Source organism: Canis lupus, chromosome 11, assembly GCF_011100685.1.
Source record: "Canis lupus familiaris isolate Mischka breed German Shepherd chromosome 11, alternate assembly UU_Cfam_GSD_1.0, whole genome shotgun sequence".
Lineage (NCBI taxonomy): Eukaryota > Metazoa > Chordata > Mammalia > Carnivora > Canidae > Canis > Canis lupus.
The window spans coordinates 66,164,240-66,187,100 of record NC_049232.1 but is presented as its reverse complement, the minus strand read 5'-3'; the positions used below and the strand labels follow the sequence as shown (position 1 = coordinate 66,187,100).

General features: G+C 43.8%; 1 protein-coding gene across 3 annotated transcripts in view; it reads left to right on the top strand.

The window, feature by feature from the left end:
- Window positions 1-2,875: 2,875 nt before the first annotated feature.
- Window positions 2,876-22,861, top strand: part of LPAR1 (lysophosphatidic acid receptor 1) — a 132,016-nt gene continuing 112,030 nt past the window's right edge. Inside the window, exon 1 of one of the 3 annotated variants that reach the window (XM_038553087.1) lies at window positions 2,876-3,035. The gene's annotated coding sequence lies outside the window, so the exon portion shown is untranslated. Of the gene's footprint in view, window positions 3,036-3,689; window positions 3,887-22,861 lie in introns of those variants that run through there. The other 2 variants (XM_038553088.1, XM_038553091.1) reach the window with 2 other exon arrangements.

Below are 22,861 nucleotides of genomic sequence, written 5' to 3'. Positions count from 1 at the left end.
ACTAAATTGGGCTGCCTCACCCACCTCTGCTGCTGGCCTTTTAAAATAGAAAGGTTTCCTAAGGAGAATGATTTCTTTCTAGCCAAGGGAAAACCACCAGAGAGGCACAAATGCCCCATTTTAAGAAGGAAGAAACCTGTGCCCCGGAGGCACCTGAAAAACTTTCCCAGGCATGCTGTTTTCTCTGAGGGTATTGTTTCACCAAAATATATTTTCTGAATCAGTCTCTACATTAACAGACTAGAGGGAAAGTTTCCAACAAATCTTTCTGTTGATAGTTTTGATTACTCTCTTGTAGAAAATTTCAAAGGCTTTGTGCCAGACAGAAGGGAACATGGGGAGGCAGAGAACTGGCATGACCAGCAAACCCTTCTGAACAAATGATAGAACCTAATGTAGTGACAGCCAATTTTTCTATCCTAAATGCTTCATAAATTATAGCTCTTGGACCACTCTCTGGATAACATCCGCAATCTAACAAAGTCTATAGTATCCTTTCAGATAATAATATAAACTATATTTGAAATATTCCTCCTTAGAATTCTCTTCATTTTGCTGAAAATATTTTTTTTCTCATATTTGACAGCACTAGCTGTCTTTTGAGTCTTCGGCTCTGCTGAAGTCATTAGAAGAAACAAATCTAGAGAAACACTGCTTGGCAGCGGATAAGAGAGAAGGGTTAGGGCAGAAAGCATTTGGATGACTATCCAGGAAACAAAAGAGCCTGAATGGCAAGAAGGCCACAGGCAGGTAAAAACAATTGAAGAAAGCATATCACGGTATCTTGCATCTCTATTGAAACATTATCCACTTCAGTGTTTTAAGAAGCCTGTTTAAGGATATTACTTACTTTGATAAAGACAATTCAGAACCCAATAAAATAGACTATCCTGGTATTACTATCCCATTTTACAGAGGAGGAAACTGGCTCATTTGGAGCAAAGTACTAGTTTTGGTGAACTGAATTCTGTTTTAGATTTCATTTTCTCTCTCCTTTTACGCTGGGCATCCAACCTACACTTGACTTGCAAATTATTGTCCTAAAGCTGGCTGCAGAGCAGTCTCATGCAGACAGGTCCACACTTGTCAGAAAGACAGGTCTGTCCAGGCTGACCTTGAATTTTGTTCTACATTTCATTTTAGGCCACAGTAGACCAGCTAAGGAGGAAATAAAGTGTTGTACAGCAAATAACTTAGAACTACATATGCATACATATGTCTTGGGTGAACAGAACTCCCCATTTGATGTGAGGACCACAGAGTAGGTGGTTATATATTAAGGCAGTTAAGGTATAATCAAAGCACAAGCAGCCATATTCCTTAAGATGGGAAGAGATAAAATCAATATATTCGAAAATATTCAAGGGGAGTAGTAGGCAAGAAACTCATTGACACTTTGCTTCTGACTTATGAGTAAGGGCTAAACACAGAAATGACTTTTAAATTAAATAATCTAATAATGTTTACTGATAAAATTAAGATAATACTTTATTTTAAATAAAAATATAAAATGTTCTTTTCGCTAGATATTCAATTTCTGGCATTAGGAAACCTAGCAGGAAATAGTGTGTAACAAAGAGACAGGAAAATTAGCTAAGTGATTTTCGAGTTGGGTAGAGCTGTGGTTGAAAACAAAACCCTTTCAGCATGTACTCTTCTCATCAGTATGTACTTTGTATTAGACTTTACGGTGGATATTTTCCTATTTGTCCAACTTTTTTTTTAGAGTTTAAGGTGAACACCTCTCAGTATTTGAGATAAGCATATGCACATGCATCTCTGTAGCGTACGTGAATATAATAGGCGCTGTGCCTGCATCAACATTTCTATTTTTTTCACATTCTAAGTAGATTATTGTAAAAATAAATCATAATTTGGTAGGAAAGGAGGGAAAGTGGAATCGCTTCAAGTTGATTTCTTGAAAAGGGAGGCGCTTGGCTGGCTCTGTCCCTAGAGCCTGGGTCTCCATCTCCGGGGCTGTAGGTAGGTTCCAGCTTCACATCGGATGTAGAGATTACTTAAAAAAAAACAAAACAAAAAAAAAAACAAAAACAAAAAAAAAACCAACGAGAGGGATTTGAAAGATTATTTACAAAAAGAAACCGCTTCAGACAGTAATTGGCTAGCAGACCGGTCTCAGCCCTGAGCATCCCGTAGAAACCAGAGGCCAACGCAAAGTTCTAAGCAGCGCCGGGCGGAGAGGGTCGCGCGTTCTCTTACCAACGCGTCCCTAACCGGTAGCTGGAAAAGTTTCCATCCCTTACAAGAAGTCTTCCCCTCCCCGCCCACTGCGGTTTAAAGGGACCTCTCCCTTCCGAGCAGCCCAGGATCGCCGCGTGCCCCCCGCCCCCAACCCCGGGGCGGTCCCCCCCGCCCGGGTCGCGGGTCCCCCTGCCGCACCGCTCCCCGGGCCTCCCGGGTGCCCCCGGCAAGGGCTCGCCCAGCTTCCCCTCCTGCCCGGCAGCTGCCTGGGATGCGTGGCGGCTTTGGCAGCGCAGCGAGCGGCAGAGAAGTGCCCCGAGTCCGGAAATCCTGGGAAGCCGGGGGTGGGAAGCGGGAGGTGGGGGAGAGGTGGCGCGGCCGGAAAGCCCCCGACCGACCGGCGGCCGTGCAGGGCCCGCGCGAACCTCGGCGGCGGCCACCTTCCCGGGGTCCCGCGGCGCCGCGCCCGCCCACACCTCCAGGTGTGCATTCCCCGCCCTTGATTACCCTCCGGACGCCGAGAGTTGGCACTTGCAGAGTTGCCCTGGGAAAGCGGAAGAGCGGCTGCAGCCCTGCGCCTGGGGAGCTGGGGGCGCGCGGCACGCCGGCTTCGGGCTGCAGACGCGGACGCGCGAGCACCTCCAGCTCGGGCCGTGCGGGGGGAAGCCGGGGTCCGCGCCGAGCTTGGCCGCTGACTGCGGGAGAGGCCCTCCTGCAGGGGGTGCGGGCCCGCGATGCTTCCCCGAGCTCTCCGAGTGGGAAGAGCAGAGCGACAGAAGGAAAAGGCACCGTCTGGGGGAGCCCACCCAGCGCGGCGAGCCGGCGGGCGCTAGGTGAGCGCGGGGGGGGCGGGGGGCTGAGCATCCGAGCCCGCGGGTCTCCCGCCGCGGGGGGCGCGCGCGGGCTGCGGGGGGCTCCGGGGGGCGTCGCACCCCGCGACGGAACGAGCCAGGGGGAGGGAGCAGCGGTGCGGGCCGAGAAGGAGGGGGGAGGACGGAGGCTGGCGGCCGCGCCGGCTCCGGGCCACCCCGCCGCCCCGGCCAGCGCGCCAAAGCGCGGACTGGCGGCCCGAGCGGCGGCCGGCGCTGCCCGGGCTGCGTCTCCCGCGTCGGCGGCGGAGCGCGGCTCCGGCTTCCCGGGGGCGGGGGTGGGGGCGCAGGGGGCGGCCGTCGAGGGGGCGGGCGGAGGGCCGGGCGCCGGCCGCGGGGAGAGACCGCGCGGCGGGAGGCCAGCCCGGGGGGCGGGGGGGCAGCGGCGGGCGCAGGTAAAGGGGCGGGCGCGGGGCGGGGCGGGCGCGGGGCGCGGGGGGCGGGGGACGGCGCCCCCTGGGCGCGGGGCCAGGGGCCGCCGCGTCGCCTGCGCAGCCGCTCGGCGCGCTCGGCTCGCGCCGTCCCGGGGCAGACAGGCTTTGTGGCTGCGCGTGCGAGTGTGCGAGCGGGTGCAAGTGTGCGCGCGCGCGCGCTCGCCGGTGTCGGCTGTGGGTGGGCGTGCGCGCCGCGAGCCGGCCTGCAGGAGGCGAGGCTCTCCCGGCCTCCGCCACCAGCCAGTCGCCCGCGCCCCGGGAGGGAAGTTGCCGCAGCCGCCCGGGCCGCCGGCCCTTCCGTCCCCCTCCCCGGCCAGGTCGGTGCGCCCCGGGGCCCGCGCTTTGTGCCGCGTCCGCGGCCCGGACCCGCCCAAGTGACACGTAGGTGGCCTCGGGTTACCTGGGTCTGGGTGGGAGCGCGAGAAGGGCTTGCAGGGGTGGGGGGCTCGAGGTGACCCCGAAGCCGGGTCCGGGGCACGGGAGCGCCGGGGTGCACCCCGCGTCTCCCCGACGACTCCTCGCGCTCCCGGGCTGCGGACTTTAAACTTGGTGTCGGTGCAGCCGCCCAGCAAACACGCTTAGCAAGTAACTGGGACACTGAAGGCAAGGGAGGGACCTGGCTTGGACTTGGTGGTTTTGAAACCGACAGGCTCGTTTGGTTTGTGTCGGACTAGTTTGTTGTGAATGGATTTAAATTTTATTCTTTTTTTTTTTTTTTTTCTTTGCTGCCATTTGGGCCTTTGATGCGTAAGGGATGACGGCATCCAGGACTTGTTGCTGCCTTCACTTTGGGGCCTGAGATTCTTGCTCTGTGTCCCTGCTTCTCTTTCTTTTCTCGTTTGTTGAAATCTGTGGAGTTTTCATAAACGTGGGTCTTCAGCGAGCGCTCGCTTGTTAAAGTTGCACCGTTTCCCGCTGGGATGGGCGCGTTGTGTGCAAACCCGAATATGGGAAGCAGGTAACTGCAGTTATGGGGTAGAATCCTCTATTCCTTCAGGCTCTAACAGTCCGTGTCTTTCACCTATTTGCATAAGTGTGGTTTGTCCAGCGTGAGCACAACTGGGAGGCGAGTGGTCCGTGATGCAAAGCCTGCGATTCTGGTTAAAGGGGGACAGCGCTGGGAAAGCTGCTCGGTTCCCCTAGGGAGCGATCCCCTGGTCATACGGAAGCCTAAGCCCCGAGGAGGGAAAGGGGTGTAACTGGAGTTAGGGCTGTCTGGACCCGAGTGAACTGCTTTCGCGCCTACACACACACACACACACACACACACACACACACTCGCATCCACTTGTTTCTGCCCTTGGTTCTCCGAATCCGGTAGGAGTGAGCAAATTTGCCTCCAGTGCAAACTTGAGAGTGATGATTAGCATTTTAAGTGTGTTAAGGCTGGATTTTACCCGCCGTTTACTTTGAGGCTAAAGAAGCAAAGAAACAAGAGAAGGGGGGAGGCGCAGGCGGGAAGAGGGGTTGGCATCATCCCAGCCCACGCGCGCCGCGTCCCCTAGCGGTGCCACCTTAGCCCATCAGCTCAGCAGCTTGTCCTTCGTCTCGGGGCACTCATCTGGAAAATGGACGGATTTGATGATCTTGGCTGTTCTGTTCTTCCCAGCTCCCCCGAGTCATTAGAACCTGGCGTGGGGTTGTCCCGTGCTGGAGCAGTAGGGAGAGTCACCTGTGAGCGGGTTATCCCAGAAGGGAGGTGAGAGGGCAAGAGGGTCAGAGGTAGAAGAGAACTTGCAGCGGGAGACGCTTGGAGGGGGGAAGGCCTCCATCTGGGGGTTGATTTTCCTCTTTTTTCTTTCCTCCTCCACAGGGGCATCAATACAACCCCCACCCTTTCATCTTCCACTATTCCATCACAGTGAGTGAGCCTGCTGAGCCTTAAAATCCATGTGGAGTGAGGGGGATCCCTGTGGTGGGACCTGATGCATGGGTGTCTCTTGGGCTCCCCAGCTGCCCAGTGCTGTGGGCGCTCAGAGGAGCTCAGTATCCCTGTGAATGAGGAGGAAAAATACCGAGGTGGGAAGGGCAGCCCTTTCAACAACTGATGTTTGGAAACGTCTATTTTTGTTTGAAGCTAATATTTACCAAACAGAAATTTCTTTTTCTTTTTAATTATACCATAGATCTGTCAAGGCTATACTGAATCTGTCCTGTTTGACGGACTGGAAGATTCAAAGTAAAAATCTCACTCGCTGGATCTCTCACTCGCTCGGTCTTTTTGATGCATAATGACATTCAGTCTGAAGTTAGTGATTTTTTAGGGCCAAGAATCTTATTTCAAATGCTTAGTAAGGAAAGTTGCAATCTGGGCAGAGTACACTGTATCATTTTCACTGGGAAGCTCCAAGTGTTCAGCAAATAACAAGACTTAAAATGTAGTTTGAGGTCAAGATTTTATAAAGTATTTTTTTAAGATTTTATTTATCATGAGACACACACACACACACACACACACACACACACACACACACACAGGCAGAGACACAGGCAGAGGGAGAAGCAGGCTCCATGCAGGGAGCCCGATGTGGGACTCGATCCCAGAACTCCGGGATCATGCCCTGAGCCAAAGGCATATGCTTAACCACTGAGCCACTCAGTCATCCCGAGGTCAAGATTTTAATGCTCGTGCTTAATGTGTGGCATGTCTTCCTTTAGTGTTTTTTGGTGCCTGTAGGCATACATACTTGAGGAATGTGATTTATTTTAAAAAATGAAGTGTGATATAATAAAAGTGAGACATAAGCTCTTGGTTTAAAGTCTCAAAGTTTGCTCTGGCCTTGTTAACTCAGCATCATACTATTTGGTTTCTGGTTTTTACGTATCATGTTACCCCTTCCCCAAATCCCTATTGTGTTATTACTTAAAAAATCTCATGGAGAACTATTATGGATGTCTTACAAAGTTGAGAGAAAAGAAAATTTTAATTGAATAAGCAATTACTGAATTTCTCCTAGAGAGGCAGACACAAAGATGATAAAAATGAGGCTCTAGAAAGAGCTGCAGTGCGGAGGGAAAACATGCAGCTAGCGTCAATGCATAGTAGCTGGATTGCATAACTAGGTGGCAGCTGTAGAATCTAAGAACCCTTGGCATGCTAGGGAATGGAAAATGAACTTCTCGTTCTGGGGAAGGCTTCACAGGAGGGTCTTAAAGGGTGAAAATGATGCATCTCTTAAAAGATGAATGGTGGAGAATGATGTAGTTGGAGTCTGGGGTAATGAAGGCTGGAAAGGTACCAGGTGGTAAATTAGGAGGGGGGCTTGGGTGTTATTTTAAGAAGCTGTGCTACTGTGGGGTTGGGAAGGGCTATTAGCCTCCAAAATGCTGGAAGACAATGGTGACGTCTACTGGGGCATCGAGAGGGGTGAAATGTTTGTAAAGCCTGAGCTTTGATTCCTTTACATTTCGTTCTAACTCATGGCTAGTGAATTTTAGGGCACTGCCTCCAGCTTATCCAGATTATATAAAAATTATAGCATAAACGATATGTCATTTCTTCCTGCATAATCCCCCCGAGCGGATAGTGGTCTTTTAGCAAAAATTAATGATGCTTGGGAGGCCTTCTGAGCATGTGAGTTAAAGTCACTCCAGGCACGGAGCTGACCAAGAAAGCATTTTGTTTTGTTTAGGGAAGGGCCTGCTAGTTAATGCTAATTTAAACATGACTCTAATAGCAACCAACATTCTTGACCCTGTTTATCTTATACAGAGTATTTAACCACAGTGGTTGAATATTTGTAGTACAGAAGAGGAAGAATTATTATTAGTTTTGAAATGGGGCTAATGTCCTTGTAAAGGGTAGGCGGAAATGAAACAGGGAGGAGGTGGGGAGAGGGCAGTACGTTGGGTGGGGTACTGCAGGGAGGGCTGACCCAATCCTGAAAAGCCTTTAAATGTAATTCTAATAGAAGTAGCTTAATGGTGTAGACAAATCCTTCGAGAACCTCCTTTCTGATCATCTGCTTTTTTTTCCTCCCTAAATCTTGAGAGCTAAGGTGTCTAGTTTGTAACCTCTCAGATAGGAAGGATCCCTATGGGGTCCATCTGAGAGAGAGGCATTCAGCCCCCTGAATTTCTTCTCGTACCACAATAGCTCCATGTCACAGGTGGGAATAGGTGGCTTTTAAGCTGTGTGTCAAAGGTGGAGCTGGTCTGGCCAAGTCTTCTAATTACCTTCACCCTGGAGATGCTGGGCTACTCGGGAGCCTTAATAAAAGGAGATTAGTTAGGTCAGCTGCTTTTTACTATCTTCTGGATACAATTTGAATGAAGGATCCTCCCACCACTTTGTTTAATCTTTTTTTTTTTTTTTTTTTTTTTTTTTTTTTTTTTTTTTTTTGCAAGGGAACTTGGGTTTGGCACGTTTAATTAGTTAATTTGAAAGAGTCCAGGGTTAGTATACTCTGTTTCTTAGAAGGATACTTTTTGTTTGTTTGTTTCTTTGGTTTTTAGGGAGGGATGTAAGAGAGGGTGGTGGTGATGGTGATTTTATTTAAGTGCCCTGACATTTTTTTCCCCTGCAGTTTAGTATGATTTCAAAGTAGCATGGTTCATGCTGACTTATGGGGATGAGGCAAAGAAGATTGTTCTAATGCTTTGACCTTAGCTCCCGTCCCCTCATCAGTGCCATAGAAACTTTAACCTCGAAGTTCATGTAAAATTCAAATTTCTTTCAGAGATGAAAGAGGATTGTTGTACTGTGTGCATGGATTTAGGTTATAAGTCTTTTAAAAAATGTCTGTAGTACTGCTTTTAGAAAGCGCTAGAGTGACAGGGCAGCTCTTAACTTTAGCCCAGCGCTACAAGAAACATGTACAAGCCTGAAGGAGGTGGACCAGGCTGTGTTTGTTGTATTTAATATGGAGATAAGGGAAAAGAATTTTGAAACCAGCCTCTTTATCTGAAAGAGAAAAAGAAAGTTTGACCCATAGCACCTGGTCCTAGGTCTCTTTGGGGTGGGATTTCCCGGGTTGAAACTTTTGTTAAAGGGAATTTTGTTCCTTATGGTCATCACGGCTGCCTATGCTTCTGAAGGCTTCAGGACTCACTTTGCAGAGAGTGCTACCTACTGTGAACCCTTTCTTTGTAGCAAGTTTCCCTTTATCTGTTTTCTTAAATATGAAAACAATAGGCTAGGTATGGGTTCATGTACATCTGCCATCCTCAGTTTTCTTACTCTATGCTTTTGGTTCTCCTTGACCAATCTCAGAGCTGCTTTCACTCTAAAATTCTGCCCCAACAGAAGGATGTGTCTGGCTCTTTGGAAGGAGAAATGATTCAGGGCAGAGGAGGCAAGTTCTCTGGACTCTAGCAGCCCTTGATTGACTGCCTGCCATTTAATAAGCATTGTGCTAGGTGCTCGGGGCTGGGAGTCTGGGTGGGCCTCCTACCCTCCAGGAGGTACAGACATGTTAACAGACTCAGTGTAACAAGTGCTTCAGTGTAGGAAGTGTGATGAGCAAGATAAGGTGTGGGAGGACCGGCTCACCTGACCCTGAGGGGCATGGTGGTGGCGGTCAGGGAAGACTGCCAAAGGGTTGGGATTTGGAAGGATGCTAGGAACCTAAAATAGAAAAAAAAAGGGGATCAGGATAGAGGGCATCAAAAGGCTTTGTATTTCCAGGTTTGCTATTATTGGGTGAATCAAAGTTTCTCTCTTTTTGCATCTGTAAAATGGGATGAAGAACTGACATTGCCTGCCTGCTAATGCTAGTTTTCATTTAGTTGTCCCTTAATTTCATCTCTCATTTGTTCATTGATCTGTTCCATTGTCAGTAGATATTTGTTGCCCACCTACTGTATACTGGGAAACGGTAGGAAACAAGATGTGTAAGGTTCCTTTTCGGGGAGCTCTCATTCTATCATTTTTAATGGGAGTTCTTTTGAAATGCTTCAAATATGGAGTATGTTGAATTCTTCTTCCTCTTGAGTCCCAGTGGCTTCAGGTAAGTTAGCTTTTCCCTCATAAACAGGAGAAGAAGGAGACAGAGCCTGGTATTCTCATTGTCATTTTATAAACTTGGAAATGTTTAGCCAAGATTTACCTGTTTGTGTCAAGTCTAGAGACAGATGCAGCTGTGTCTTATCTGGAATCTTGGCTTGTTTCCATCTCATCTTGGATATCCTTTTTATTATTGTTTCAAGATTTTATTAGAGTGAGAGAAAGAGTGTGCACATGAGTAGGGGGGGGGCCGAGGGAGGAGCAGACTCCCCACGGAGCAGGGAGCCGGGCAGGGGGCTTGAGCCCAGGACCCTGAGGCCCCAACCGGAGCCGAAGGCAGAAGCTTCACTGAGTGAGCCACCCAGGGACCCTCATTTGGATACTCTTCATTTTGACCCAGCCTGTGTTTGAGTTTCTATGTTCAGTTTGACTCCCTAGAATGAGCCAAATCTAGTGTTTCTGGGGGAGTCAGAGTTATTTTTGAGGTCACGCTATGACAGTACTTTGCTGTTAACGCATTCTACTTATTTCAATCACTGAGGGAATGAACACGGTAGAAAGTGTTCTAACCAGAACAAGGGAGCTGCATTCATTTCTCAAAAAGACGTGGATTTTGTAATGACTCAAACAATATAGATGTGTCTAAAGTAAACGTAGTGACCTCCCTCAGCAACCTCGTCAGCACTTACGTAGCCTTCCATACTTGTGCTTTTGCTTGTACAGACCTACAAACGTGTGTATATATTTATATGTGTGTGCAGATATGTTTATATGTACACACCCAGATACCTGTTTGTGTGTGTGTCTGTGTGTGCACATGCTCGCCCCTGCCCCTGCTTGTCCTGGAGAGTCTGTAACTAAGGCTGCCACCGTGGCTCAGTACTTTGAAGCCCCAGCAGCCCTTGTGGCTCTTGAATCCGTGCACTAGTGTGTGACTTCAGGAAGTTTCTATCAGAGAGAGATGACCGTCTGGCTTTAGGAGCAGGGAACAAACTGCGTCACCAACCAAGACAACAAATCTCATGGCAGAGAATGCGATCCTCACAATGACTCTGCTTCATCTGGGCCTCGGGTGAGGGGAGGAGAGGCCTTGCAGGGCAGGCATTTGGCATCTGCAAACCTTTTGTTAGGTGGGAAACCAGGCGTCTGTGGTAGGCCCAGGGAGCACTGGAACAGAGGAGCCAGGTGGGGTGACTTAGGCAGGTGTCATGGGGGTGAGTATGGAGCGAGGACCCCCTTCGAAGCTGGTAATCAGATGGCGAGGGTGGAGGGCCCTTGCTAAGGGAGCCTCGCAGCTGAAACAGAATTGCCTTTTGTGAAGGGGCTGCTTTGCCATCTTGGGCCATGGTGTGTTGGAAGAGGGGTTATTGTCCTGTCAAGAAAAGGAGGCATTCATTCTGTATTCAGTATTTATTGTAGCTCCATACAGAACTGCTTGCTGTCCTTGGAGTAGACATAGAGACCCAACGGTTCAAAGGCTAGGGCAAGGGTAACTGCCTTCCAAGTTCAGTAGAATCTGTTCCCTCCTCGCTTTCCCTGAGACCCAGTCGGTTTGGTTTCACACGGCTGAAATCTTGGAGCACTTCTGCGATAAGTCCTTATGCTTGGCTCAGGACACTACAATAAATAATAATATTAATAACAACAACAACAGCAACCCACCAGGAAAGTATGGGCCCTGCTCTCAGTAGCTCATAAACACAGAGAGCCGTGGAAACAAATGCCTAAGGTCAGGCCGATAGTGATAGATGTTTTGAATGGAGGTTTAGACAAGGTGCCCAACTCAACATCTGAGGCTGGAGAGAGTCACTCTGCCTCGGAGTAGAGGAAGGATTTGCAGCTGGATTCTGGCCTCAGCGCATGAGTTGGCTGAGAAGCTAATTCTACACGGAAGACTAGAAGGCCCACGTGCTGCGTGTGAGCGACAGGTTAGGGTTTGTGGCAGAGTGGTGGTAGGCTTTGGGTCAACCTTGCAGGGCCAACAGAAGGGTGCAAAGCCACTGAGGACCAAAAGGAGAAAAGAAAAGGGCACGTTGATGCCATTAACAGATGGGACATGACAGTATAAGAATTCTTCCAATGAGGCATGTTGGCTTTAGGCAGAGGTTTTCAGCTAGTAGCTGGAATTTGAGTTTGAAGCTTAGCCGAGAGGTCAGAGCTTGGCAGTATTGGGGAGTAAGTGCTGTATGTCAGAGTAAATACTAGTGAAATTTATGGGATTGGCTGAAGAGAACTTTCAGAGTTCATGGCATGGCATATACTTGGTGCTTTTTAAAAAAATATACCCCCCCAAGCCTCATTGAGGTATACTTGACATATAAAATGGTAAGATATTTGAAATGTATAATATGATGATTTGATGTACATATATATTGTAAAAGGGACCCCCCACCTCCAGCATACTTGGTGTTTTAACAGGGACAAAGCGTATTTTGATTCTGTGGGCTACTTCTCTTCCTGGCAGATGATTGAAATAGTCTTCGAGGCTGTCAGACATTCACTGAGCACCCATGATGGCTTCTCTTGATGAGCTGGCCCTGGGATGCCACAAAGAGGATGGAGTTCCAGCTCAGTGTTCCTTGGGGTGCATAAAAGCTCCTGAAACCGTCCATCCCGGCGAAGGAAAAGACAGTTCTGAAACTAATTAGAAGACTGGTGGTGGTTTGGGGGCTGAGAAGAATTGCAAAATACAGTTTTAATTCACTGCAGGGCCCACGGCAGTGAAAGTCCCATTGCTATTGTTGCTACAGTAAAAGACAAGCTGAGACACTCAGCAAAACTCTGGAAGGCCCACTTGCCTAAAGACCAGATGCAGAAACTCCAACAGGTTTGTCATGGGGATTTATAAAATCTGGTCCAGGACATGGAAGTTGCCACTGCCTGATTAAGGTAAAAGTAGGATACGGTGTCACTTTGCTGTTTACTTGGTTAAAACAAAACAAAACCCCTTTTCTGATTAACAGTGTATTTCCATTTTGTATAATTATGTTGGCATGGCTTCTTGCATATGAGCTAGAACAAAGATAAACCTATCCCTAGTCATTTTCTCTCAAGGCCATTGTGATTCTTTAAAATTACACTCTTTCCCATCTGGTGGTAAAAACAGTACACGCTCATTTTAGAAGTTGGAAAGTACAGGAGACTTAGCCATAGTGCTGCCATTCAAGAATAACTTCCTCATTCCATTTTGGGATAATTTCTCGCAGTTTTAAAAACTAAATGGTCTCACCGAATATTCGGTAGCATTCTGTGTCCTTCAGAAGTACAGGTGCCCTTAAAATCTTTGGTTCTTAATTTCCAGTGACAACAGGATAGTCACAATGTTTCATATGGATCATGTTTCATTATTTCTGGTCTCTGCTTGCTGCTTTTCTCTCTCTCTCTGTCTCTCTCTCTCTCTCTCTCTCTCTCTCTCTCTTTTTTAAAGGATGTGTGCTTCTCTGCCATCTTTAGGTGCTGGTGTTTCCAGAGCTCCAGCCTTCTGCCAACAGTCTCCATGGATGAGTTTATCTACACAGTGGACTGTGATTTCCAGGCCTTTGCCTGGACTGTCCCTGCTGCCTGGAGTTCTCTGTTCCCTTGGTACCTGTATGCTGACTCTCTTTCCATTTTCAGGTCTCAACTCAAATGTCACCACCACCTTCATGCAGCCTTCCCTAACTTCGACATTTAAAATCATATGACTTTTCCCATTTATCCAGCTTGCCTGATTTTTTTTTTCCTATGCTGTATTTTCTTTTGACTTCTGAAATGAGGGAAAGTGGTCTAAAAATTTTCGTTCTAGTTACTGCTGTTAACATTCCCAGTGCTTAGTACAGTACCTTGCACATAGTAGAACTCCGATTTTCTGAATAAAAAAGTTCTTTGAACAGACTTTTTTTGAATGAAAAAAAATTAATATACTGAGCATGTTGTAGTACGTAGCATTGAGTGCTCGGGATTTACAACTGAGGGAAGGAGGGAGCCTTGAACAGGTAGCTCAACATGTGATTGGAATTATTGAGAAAAGCAGAGTGTCCCGGAAGAGAATAAGAGGGAGGGTAGCTTTGGGGCGGGGCAGGTGGGGAATGTTTCTCTGAGAAAGTGGTTTTTTTACTGAGGCTGGAAGGATGAGCTGAATCAGTGAAACTGAAAGGTGAGGAGAGAAGGAGAAAAAAACATTGATAAAGAAAAGGAAGGGCTGATGTGATTAGAAAAAAAAATTAGGAAAATAAGCAAAAGTCAGAGTCTTCTTTGGTTGAAATTAGGTCATTTTTTTTGAACGATGGAATTGTGTAAGGATGGAGATCGATCAGCTTTGTTTGGCCTTTTTGATATATAGTACTTCATTTTCAATAATTCTGAATTATCAAACAGTATTTTGTTGCTAATTTTGCCAGTCATTAAGGGAGGAGGAATATTCAGTCTGAAAGTAGCAACATTTTATTATTTTTTATTTTTTAAAAGATTTTATTTATTTATTCATGAGAGACACACACAGAGAGAGGCAGAGACTCAGGCAGAGGGAGAAGCAGGCTCCATGTGGGGAGCCCGACGTGGGACTCGAACCCAGGTCCCCAGGATCATGCCTTGGGCCGAAGGCAGGCGCTAAACCGCTGAGCCACCCGGGCTGCCCTGAAAGTAGCAACGTTTTAAACGGAACTAGCTTAAATTCTGTTTTGTGCTAATAAAAAGGTTGTGAAAATGTCAATCCAGGCAAAGTAAACATTCTTGTGAATACCTGACTTTGTTGGGAATGCTACTGGTGGGTACACACTTAAACTTTTGCATAAACTTCGTTTTATCTATCATGGTAACTAAGTGAGATTTGTACAGTTTCTCTTTCTGGTCAATTGAGGGTTGTGTGTTGTGCTGCTTGAGAGGGGCAGGATTTTCTCCCCGTGACACGTACAGATGATATGTTTATTAAGTCAGCCACTATAATCTGATTCACATTTTCTGTGCCCTGATTCTGTACTGGAGCTGTCATAGCCTGATAATGGTCTTTTAGTCTCTGTCTACAAATGGGCTTTTGTCAGTTTGGTTATAGCACTTTCTCTGTGTTAGCAAAATATTAAAGATTCCTATTGGGCCTCTATTATGTATTTATTAATGTAAAATAATCCTCTGTGCATTTGGAACCACATCCTACTGTTTTCCTGAGATTAGTGTTGCCGATCTTTTTTTGTCTTGTCTGAAAAGACTTCGCTCATCCTTCTGAATTTTTACTTTTTTAAAATCAATTTTTATTTTTTTAATTATTTTTTTAAAAGATTTTATTTATTTATTCATGAGAATACACAGAGAGGAGAGAGAGAGAGGCAGAGACACAGGCAGAGGGAGAAGCAGGCTCCATGCAGGGAGCCCGACGTGGGACTCGATCCTGGGACCCCAGGATCACACCCTGGGCTGAAGGCGGCGCTAAACTGCTGAGCCACCCGGACTGCCCTCATCCTTCTGATTTTTAAACTTTTGGTGTCATTTTGTTTAATATGTTTTTGACTGTAAATGACATTTAATTGGATTTTGTTTTAACATACCTCTCACAGGAAACGTATGGCTTTTACATTTATTGTTATAACCAACACGTTTGAACTTCATTCTTACCCTTAAGTTTTCTCTTTGTTATCAAAGGTGCCATAGCCTTGAATAAAACGTACTAGCTTGCCTTTTTTCGCCAATATTTAGCCACGTGGGCTTATATAAATTACATAATGTCTTTAAGCCTACAGATTTCCTTTTTTTTTTTTTTTAAAGGTTTTATTTATTCATGAGAAGCACACAGAGAGAGGCAGAGACATAGGCAGAGGGAGAAGCAGGCTCCCCATGGGGAGCCCGATGTGGGACTTGATCCCAGGGCCCCGGGATCACTGCCATGAGCCTAAGGCAGAGGCTCAACCACTGAGCCACCCAGGCATTCCACGCCTACAGATTTCTATTTGTAAAAGAACAATACACACACGCACACACACACACACTATAAAAATGCTTGTTGCTCCGAATGTGTTAGCTTTTACTATTTTCATTGTTAGGTTCAGTCGTGTGAAATCGTTGGTAGTTGACTGCTCTTGACCTACAAAAGTGGCAGGTTTTGTATGCTTCCAATCTAATATTCTTCCTGCCTTTCTTTTTGCTTTCTGTGTATGATTTGTTTCAGTATACTAGTATTTTGAAAATAATAAAACTAGACCAAGTCTAGTTTTCAGTTTTACAAGTGATGGCCTCTGTTTTCCAGAGGCAAAATCCTGGATTTCTTTGGTTCTCAGAATCAAAGAACTAAATTACTTTTGATCCTACTCCTCTGCACATCCAGGAATTTACTATGCCTTAATTATTCTTGCCCTCTTCCCCCCCTCAATTTCCGTTATACATTTAATACATAGATTTATATGTTTTACCTCCTAAATTGTCAAAGCATAGACGTCAGATTTTTGTCTTCTATTTGCAATAAAATCTGCCAGTATATTTTGTATGTGTCTGTTTTGACCCTAATTAGCTCTGGGGGCCATAGAGGCCCCTTGCTTTAGCGGGCTTGGAAGAGGTCTCCCGTGTAGTCGGGTCATATTTATCCGGACAATGGCATCTTCTGCATTCCTGAGTTAGACTCAGGATTTTTCCTACATTCATCAGAGCATGTGTCTTGTTGAGGTTCAAAAGGTGCAGTGTGCATCTTTCAGATTTATGTGGTCCAAGAATGTACTGCTTATCCATCTTTCAAAGAGTGTGGTGGAAATGACGGCTTGATTTTGGCTTTTTCCTCTCTAGTACTGTTGCTGATTTTTGCCATTTTGTATGCCTTCTTGAGCATTTTAATGGAAAGTTGGGAGGAGGTGTATTCGGACGTCTGCCTTAGTGACTTTCAACCTTTTTTTTCTTTGACCATGCCCCAAAGTTAGCAATGGTTGTATACGTGAAGAAAACAAGTTTCATGTAGCTTAATTATAAATAGTAAACTATAATACTTTTTGTATTTTGTTCCTATATTTTGTTCCTATATTCCTATATTTTCCTATAGGAAAATACATTTGTTCCTATATTGTTCCTATATTTTCTATTATCTGTTCATTTTCATTAAAAAGTGCTCATCATAACTCAGAAATTTTGAAAACAGTAATTTAGTCTCTTGCTGTTGTGTGTGGAGTTAGGGCCATTCACTATTCAACGTGTCTTTATTATGTGCAATACCACATCCTGGTAGCTGGGAATAGACTAGTGCATAAAGCAGTTGTTATCACCGGAGGCATGAAACATGGAATCTAGTGGAAAGTGGGATATTGACCGAATGATCACTCAAACATATACTTGTAAAATATGATGAGTACTAGAAGGGGAAAAAAAAAAAAACCCAGGGAGTTTCAAAAGAGGTTAAATGGGGAGCCTTATCTGACTTAGGAGTGAATCAGGATTTCCCTGGGAAAGTGACATTTGACTAGATCTGCAGAATGAGACGGGGTTAACTCTGTAGGGCTGAGGTGGGTTGTGCACACATGGGACTATAGAGTCACGGAAGAATTGAGTAACACGCAAAATAGAGAACTAGAAATGAATGGCGGGTGGAAGGTGAGCCTTTTGGTCTGATGAGTTGGCAATTTTTTTTTGTGGTACTTAGTGGGCCTTCCTATTTGTGACTTTTTTTTTCTCCCACTTGACGAAATTCAAGTAGGAATAGAAAGGATATTTTTGGGAAATAGATGTAGGTATATGTTGAAGCAGTTCATTATAGCAATTTTTGTGCATTGCTAAAAATAACTAGTACTTACTAAAGGCTTGCTCTGTGTTAGGAACTGTACAAAATTCTGCATGGATAGCTAGATATAGTTTCGGTTGGATTAAAAAAAATACTCATATAGTGTTTTACTAAGTTATTAACTATGCATAATTCGGAAGAAAGGAAAAACTGAAATTAAGTCTTGGTAAGTGAAGACCAGGTGAGTGGGTGAGTGTTTCATAGCTTCTCAGTGTTTTTTTTTTTTTTTTTTAAACTTATTTTGCCATACTAAGATGTTAGGGTTCTCCCCTCGCCTTTTTTTTTTTTAAAGCTGTGTGAAGAATTTTTAAAAAAATATTTTAAATTGTAAATTCATAAAATAAGTTTGTAACTAAATGAGACAGATGGGAGATCAGGAGTCAAGTGCCAGTTTTACCACTGCTGCCCGTGGGGACCTGTCAGCCTACCCACACTTTCCAGGCCTTCAGGTCCTTGTTTTAAAATAGAGGGCTTGGTCAGACTGAGAAAGACACATACCATCTGATTTCACTCAGAAGCAGAGTCTAAATAACAAAGGAACAGACAAAAGCGGAATTGGACCTATAAACACAGAGAAGGATCTGATGGTTGCCAGAGAGAAGGAGGTGGAGGGATGGGTAAACTGAGTAAAGGCTTCCAGTTATGAAATGAAGATGTCACGGGAATAAAAGGCACAGCTGAGGGAATACAGTCAATGATACTGTGATAACACTGTATGGTGCCAGGTGGTAGTGACCCTGGCAAGCAAAGTGTCACCTAGAGAGAAATTGAATCACTCTGTTGTACTGAAACTGATGTAGCTTTGTCTGCTGTACTGGAGTAAAAAAAAAAAATTAAAAATCAAGGACTTGGAATCAGTTTGCACTAATCATTACTGTATTCATTGACTCTACAGTTTTTATTTTCAACTTTGCTCTGGCTGTTGAATGTTCAAAGAAATGATGACCCCATGCCATTGAGACAATTTTGTCTGACAGGCTCCAGCCAAATGCAGGAGACTCCAGGTATTTACGTCCTCGTGTGTATTGTAAGGCTCTGTGGTTGACACAGCTAATGCTTCTCTTGGTAACAGGGACTTTCCTGAGCAGATCCTTACAGCTTTACCATCCTGGCTTGCAGTTTGCCCAGCCTTGAAATTAAATTTGTTTTTTTTTTTTTTTTTAACCTGTGAGAGTCCATGAAGATGAAAAAATCATTACCTTTGTATTTTCTGAGTATTTGCTTTGGGGGAAATGTACAGTATCTAAGTTATATATAATCCACATTTTATAAAAACCCATTGAACAGTGAGCGATGTTATTTCAAAGAGATTTAAAGGACTAAGGAATCACATGGAGGACTAATTCAGTTTTAATGACTGTTCCAAGTTTAAGGAATATTTGATAAAGAATGGGTCTTATGTGGAACAGATGGAAAGGACTTGACAACTCCATTTTTCTTACATGAGTATTAAATCAGTTGATTAAAGGACTTTTTTTATTTTGGTGATTTCAAAATAATTTTAAGTCGCTATTTCACTTAGGAGTGCTTTATTTCACTTGTTCTTATTTTTGAGTAAGATATACTTAAGGGAAAAAAAGATGCATGCTTTTTCTGTTGGAGCTTTCTCTGATTTCTCATAATAAATATTTATTCAGGACATTCAGGTAGCTGTGGGTATTTTACTTTGTGTGTTTTGATGCTGACTCATCAGCTCATATTCCTTTATTTGCTGTTGAATTATCTTCTCCTTAAGCCGATACCGTATGGAAACCTGGCTAGGACCTCAGGGCTCCTGATCTGGGACAAGGCAGAGGCAGGTCGTACAGTTGGTGTTTGGGATCCAGGTTGGGCCTAAGTTCAGACAGGTCAGAGACACAGGTATTGCTTCAGGCTAGTACTAGACATAAGTGAATCAGAAGGGTGGGAGTCATGGGATTAGATTAAGTTCAAGGCAGACAAAGCCAGGAAGAGGCACAGGGTGTTCTCATGTACTGCCTAATGTTCTAAGGAGAGGCATTCTGGATAGCTCTAGGAGAGAGGTTGTGTAGACAAAGAGCTAAAGCTCCCTGGAGGAATTTTATCTTCAGAGTTAGGAGCATCACTTGAACATCTCTGCTTGTTTGAGGGAATGCCAACCCTCAAGCAGGGCTTTGTCACCATGACCTTGGGAAATGCAGTCTTGGCAACTCTTCAAGCATTTGGCCACCTCAAAGTGGAGTACCACAAACCACAAATTCTTATCTGATTCAGGGATTAGGGACATCATTGAATACCTTCTCTAGGAGCAAGAATTAGCTCAGGTTTCGTGTCTAAATATATTATTCCTGTAACAGTTACTGTAAGACATACTTAACATTCCATTAATTTTGGGGAAAAAAGTTTTAAGCGTGTCCATTGCTATGATGACAGAGGTTAGTGGACTATTTGGGGCTGATTCTGATTGAGGGAGAATGCACCGACCTAATCGTTTACTTACCAAGGTCCTTTCCTTTTTCATCCCATTTAAAAAAATTTTTTTTTATTTTTTAGATTTATGGTCTTTTTTTTTTTTTTTTTTAGTATTTATGTTTTTTCTTTTTTTAAGATTTTATTTATTTATTCTGAGAGACCCAGAGAGAGAGGCAGAGACACAGGCAGAGCAAGAAGCAGGCTCCCTGTTTGGAGCCTGATGTGGGACTCGATCCCAGATCCCCAGGATCACGACCTGAGCCGAAGGCGACGCTCAACCGTCCCATTTTAATGGTGGAATAACTCAGCTAATAAAAATCTTTCAATGAACATATCTTAAAGTATTTACAACTTTTCAACTCCTTTAAAAAATGTTTTTAATGTAAAAACACTGATTTGAATATTCTTTAAAATGCTTAAAAATTTTCTGAAACCAGACATTATGAAACCATTGCATTATGGCAATATTTAAATAAACAAACCCACTCATGTTTGCAGTTCCCTAATGTAGTATATTTTTCATTTAATCATGTTAATTTTATGGCCTATTTCCACTGTGGTCTATTTTATGGTCTACTTCTACCTAGAGTTAACAAACGTGTTTTTGTTTCTACTGACCATTTTCTTTTTTAAAAAAATTAATTTTTAAAATTCAAGTAAACATACAGTGTTATATTAGTTTCAGGTGTACGATATAATGATTCAACCTTTTTCTGCATGACTCAGTGCTTATCACAATAAGTGGACTCTTAATCCCCCTCACCTGTTTCACCCATTGCAACCCCCCCCCAGCCCCCCAACTCAGGCAACCACCAGTTCTCTATATTTAAGAGTCTGGTTTTGTCTTTTTCTTTTTGTATTTAAAATTCCATATATGAGTGGAATCATGTGGTATTTGTCTCTAACTGACTTATTTCACTTAGCATTATACCCTCTAGATCGATGCATGTTGAAAACACCAAGATTTCATTCTTTTTTAAAATTTTTTTGTAACTGAGTGATATTCTATGTGTGTGTATGTGTGTATATATACACCACATCTTTATTCATCTATGTATGGACACATGGGTTGCTTCCATATTGTGACTGTTGTAAAAAAAATGCAATAAACATAGGGATGCATATATCTTTTTGAATTTGTATTTTTGTTTCCTTTGGGTAAATATCCAGTATAATTGCTAGATCATATGGTAGTTCTATTTTTAATTTTTTGAGGAACGTCAAATTGTTTTCCACAGTGGCTGTACAAATTTGCATCCCCAGCAACAGTGCATGGGGGGTTCCTTTTTCTCCAGAGTCTTCCAACAGTTATTTCTTGTGTTCTTAATTTTAGCTATTTAGACAGATGTGAGGTGATTATTTCATTATACTTTTGATTTGCATTTCCCTGGATGAAGAGTGACATTACGCATCTTTCATGTGTCTGTTGGCCATCTTTATTCTTTGGGAAAATATCTAATCATATCTTCTGCCTATTTTTAAGTTGAATTACTTGTTTTTTTTTTGGTGTTGAGTTGTATAAGTTCTTTATATAGTTTGGAAACTAACCCTTTATCAGATATGTCATTTGTGAATATCTTCCTCATTCAATAGACTGTTTTTGTTTTGTTGATTATTTGCTTTGCTGTGCAGAAGCTTTTGTATTTTGATGAAGTCCCAATAGTTTAACTTTGCTTTTGTTTCCCTTGCCTCAAGAGACCTCTCTAGAAAAATGTTTCTATGACTGATGTTGAAGAGCTTACTGCCCATGTTTCCTTCTAGGAATTTCATGGTTTCAGGTTTCAATTTAGGTCTTTATTTTGAGTTTATTTTATATATGCTGTAAAAAAAAAAAAAAGTGATCCAATTGCCTTCTTTTGCATGTAGCTGTCCAGTTTTCCCAATACCATTTGTCGATGAGACCATCTTTTCCCCAATGTACATTCTTGTCTCCTTTGTCATAAATTCATTGACATTTGAGCATAGGTTGATTTCTGGGCTCTCTGTTTTGTTATTTTGATCTATGTGTCTACTAGTGTGCCTCTACTGATGGTTTTCTATTTACTGTTAGATGTGGCAATATAGTCTGCGTCATTATATTTTTAATAGCCATAGTAGTCCATTTGGATTAAGTTGTTAAGCTGCTGTTCATTTGACCATTGTCCTATTTTTGGACATTTAGTTTTCTCATTTCTTTGCTATTTTAAAAGAACACTGCTCCCAATAGCTTCTTAGTTAATTTTCTGAGACTAATAAAGAGCAGGATCAGAGAGTAATATTATATGACTTCCAAGTATATTAAAAATGGTTTTCTAAAAAAAAACTTTTAAAATTACACAAGTAATATGTGTTTATTGTAGAAATCAAAAGTATACAGGAAAAAACTAGCTACAGTTACCACCTGGAGATCCAATTGTCAACTTTTTATGAGATATTACCTTCTAATGTCTTCACATATTTTATAGGGTCAAAATCTTATTGGGTATAATGAATATCCTGTCCTTTGTCATAATAGTATATCATAATTAGAAGTGACCTTAATTCCAGCAGTAGCTCTACCTCTCACTTCAGTGAACACCTTTGTGTGCACGGCTCTTTCTGCATTTCAGATTTTTTTTGGAGATTTATTTCTATTTTCAGAGAGAGATCAAGCGCATGCACAGGGGAGAGGGGCACAGGAAGAGGGAAAGAAGTAGGCTCCTTGCTGAGTGCAGAGCCCCACAGGGGGGTTGATCTTAAGACCTTGAGATCAGACCTGAGCATAAACCAAGAGTCGGAGGCTTGACTGACTGTGACACCCGGCCACCCCTCAGATGATTTCTTTAGGTTCCTACTTACAGAATTTGCTGCCTCAAAAAGTAGGGATGATTTTTATGACTAGTGATGAGAAATTATTAAATCGATTTCCAAAACAATGATAACACCTCACACTACTAACCAGCTGAATTTCAAAAAAATTTGGAAGATTGAACTTTGTATAGATGTGCATTTCTAGAACTTGGAAAATGATTAGAGCAATGAGCTTTACTAATCGGTCCTGGATGATGCTGAGTGGAACTGATCTGACCTCACTAGTGGATATGTTTCTCTCCTTTGTGGTAGTATTTTTTCACTGCCTCACAGTTTTGTATTCTAACAGAGAACATCTTCCTGAGGTTTTCCTTTGTCCTGGACTCTTTGAACGCACAGATTTTAGTATGCCATAAAATATTTTGGTTTTAACTCCATTCATTCTATAAACTGATTGTGGAATATTCCTGGTTAGTAGGCTTCTACA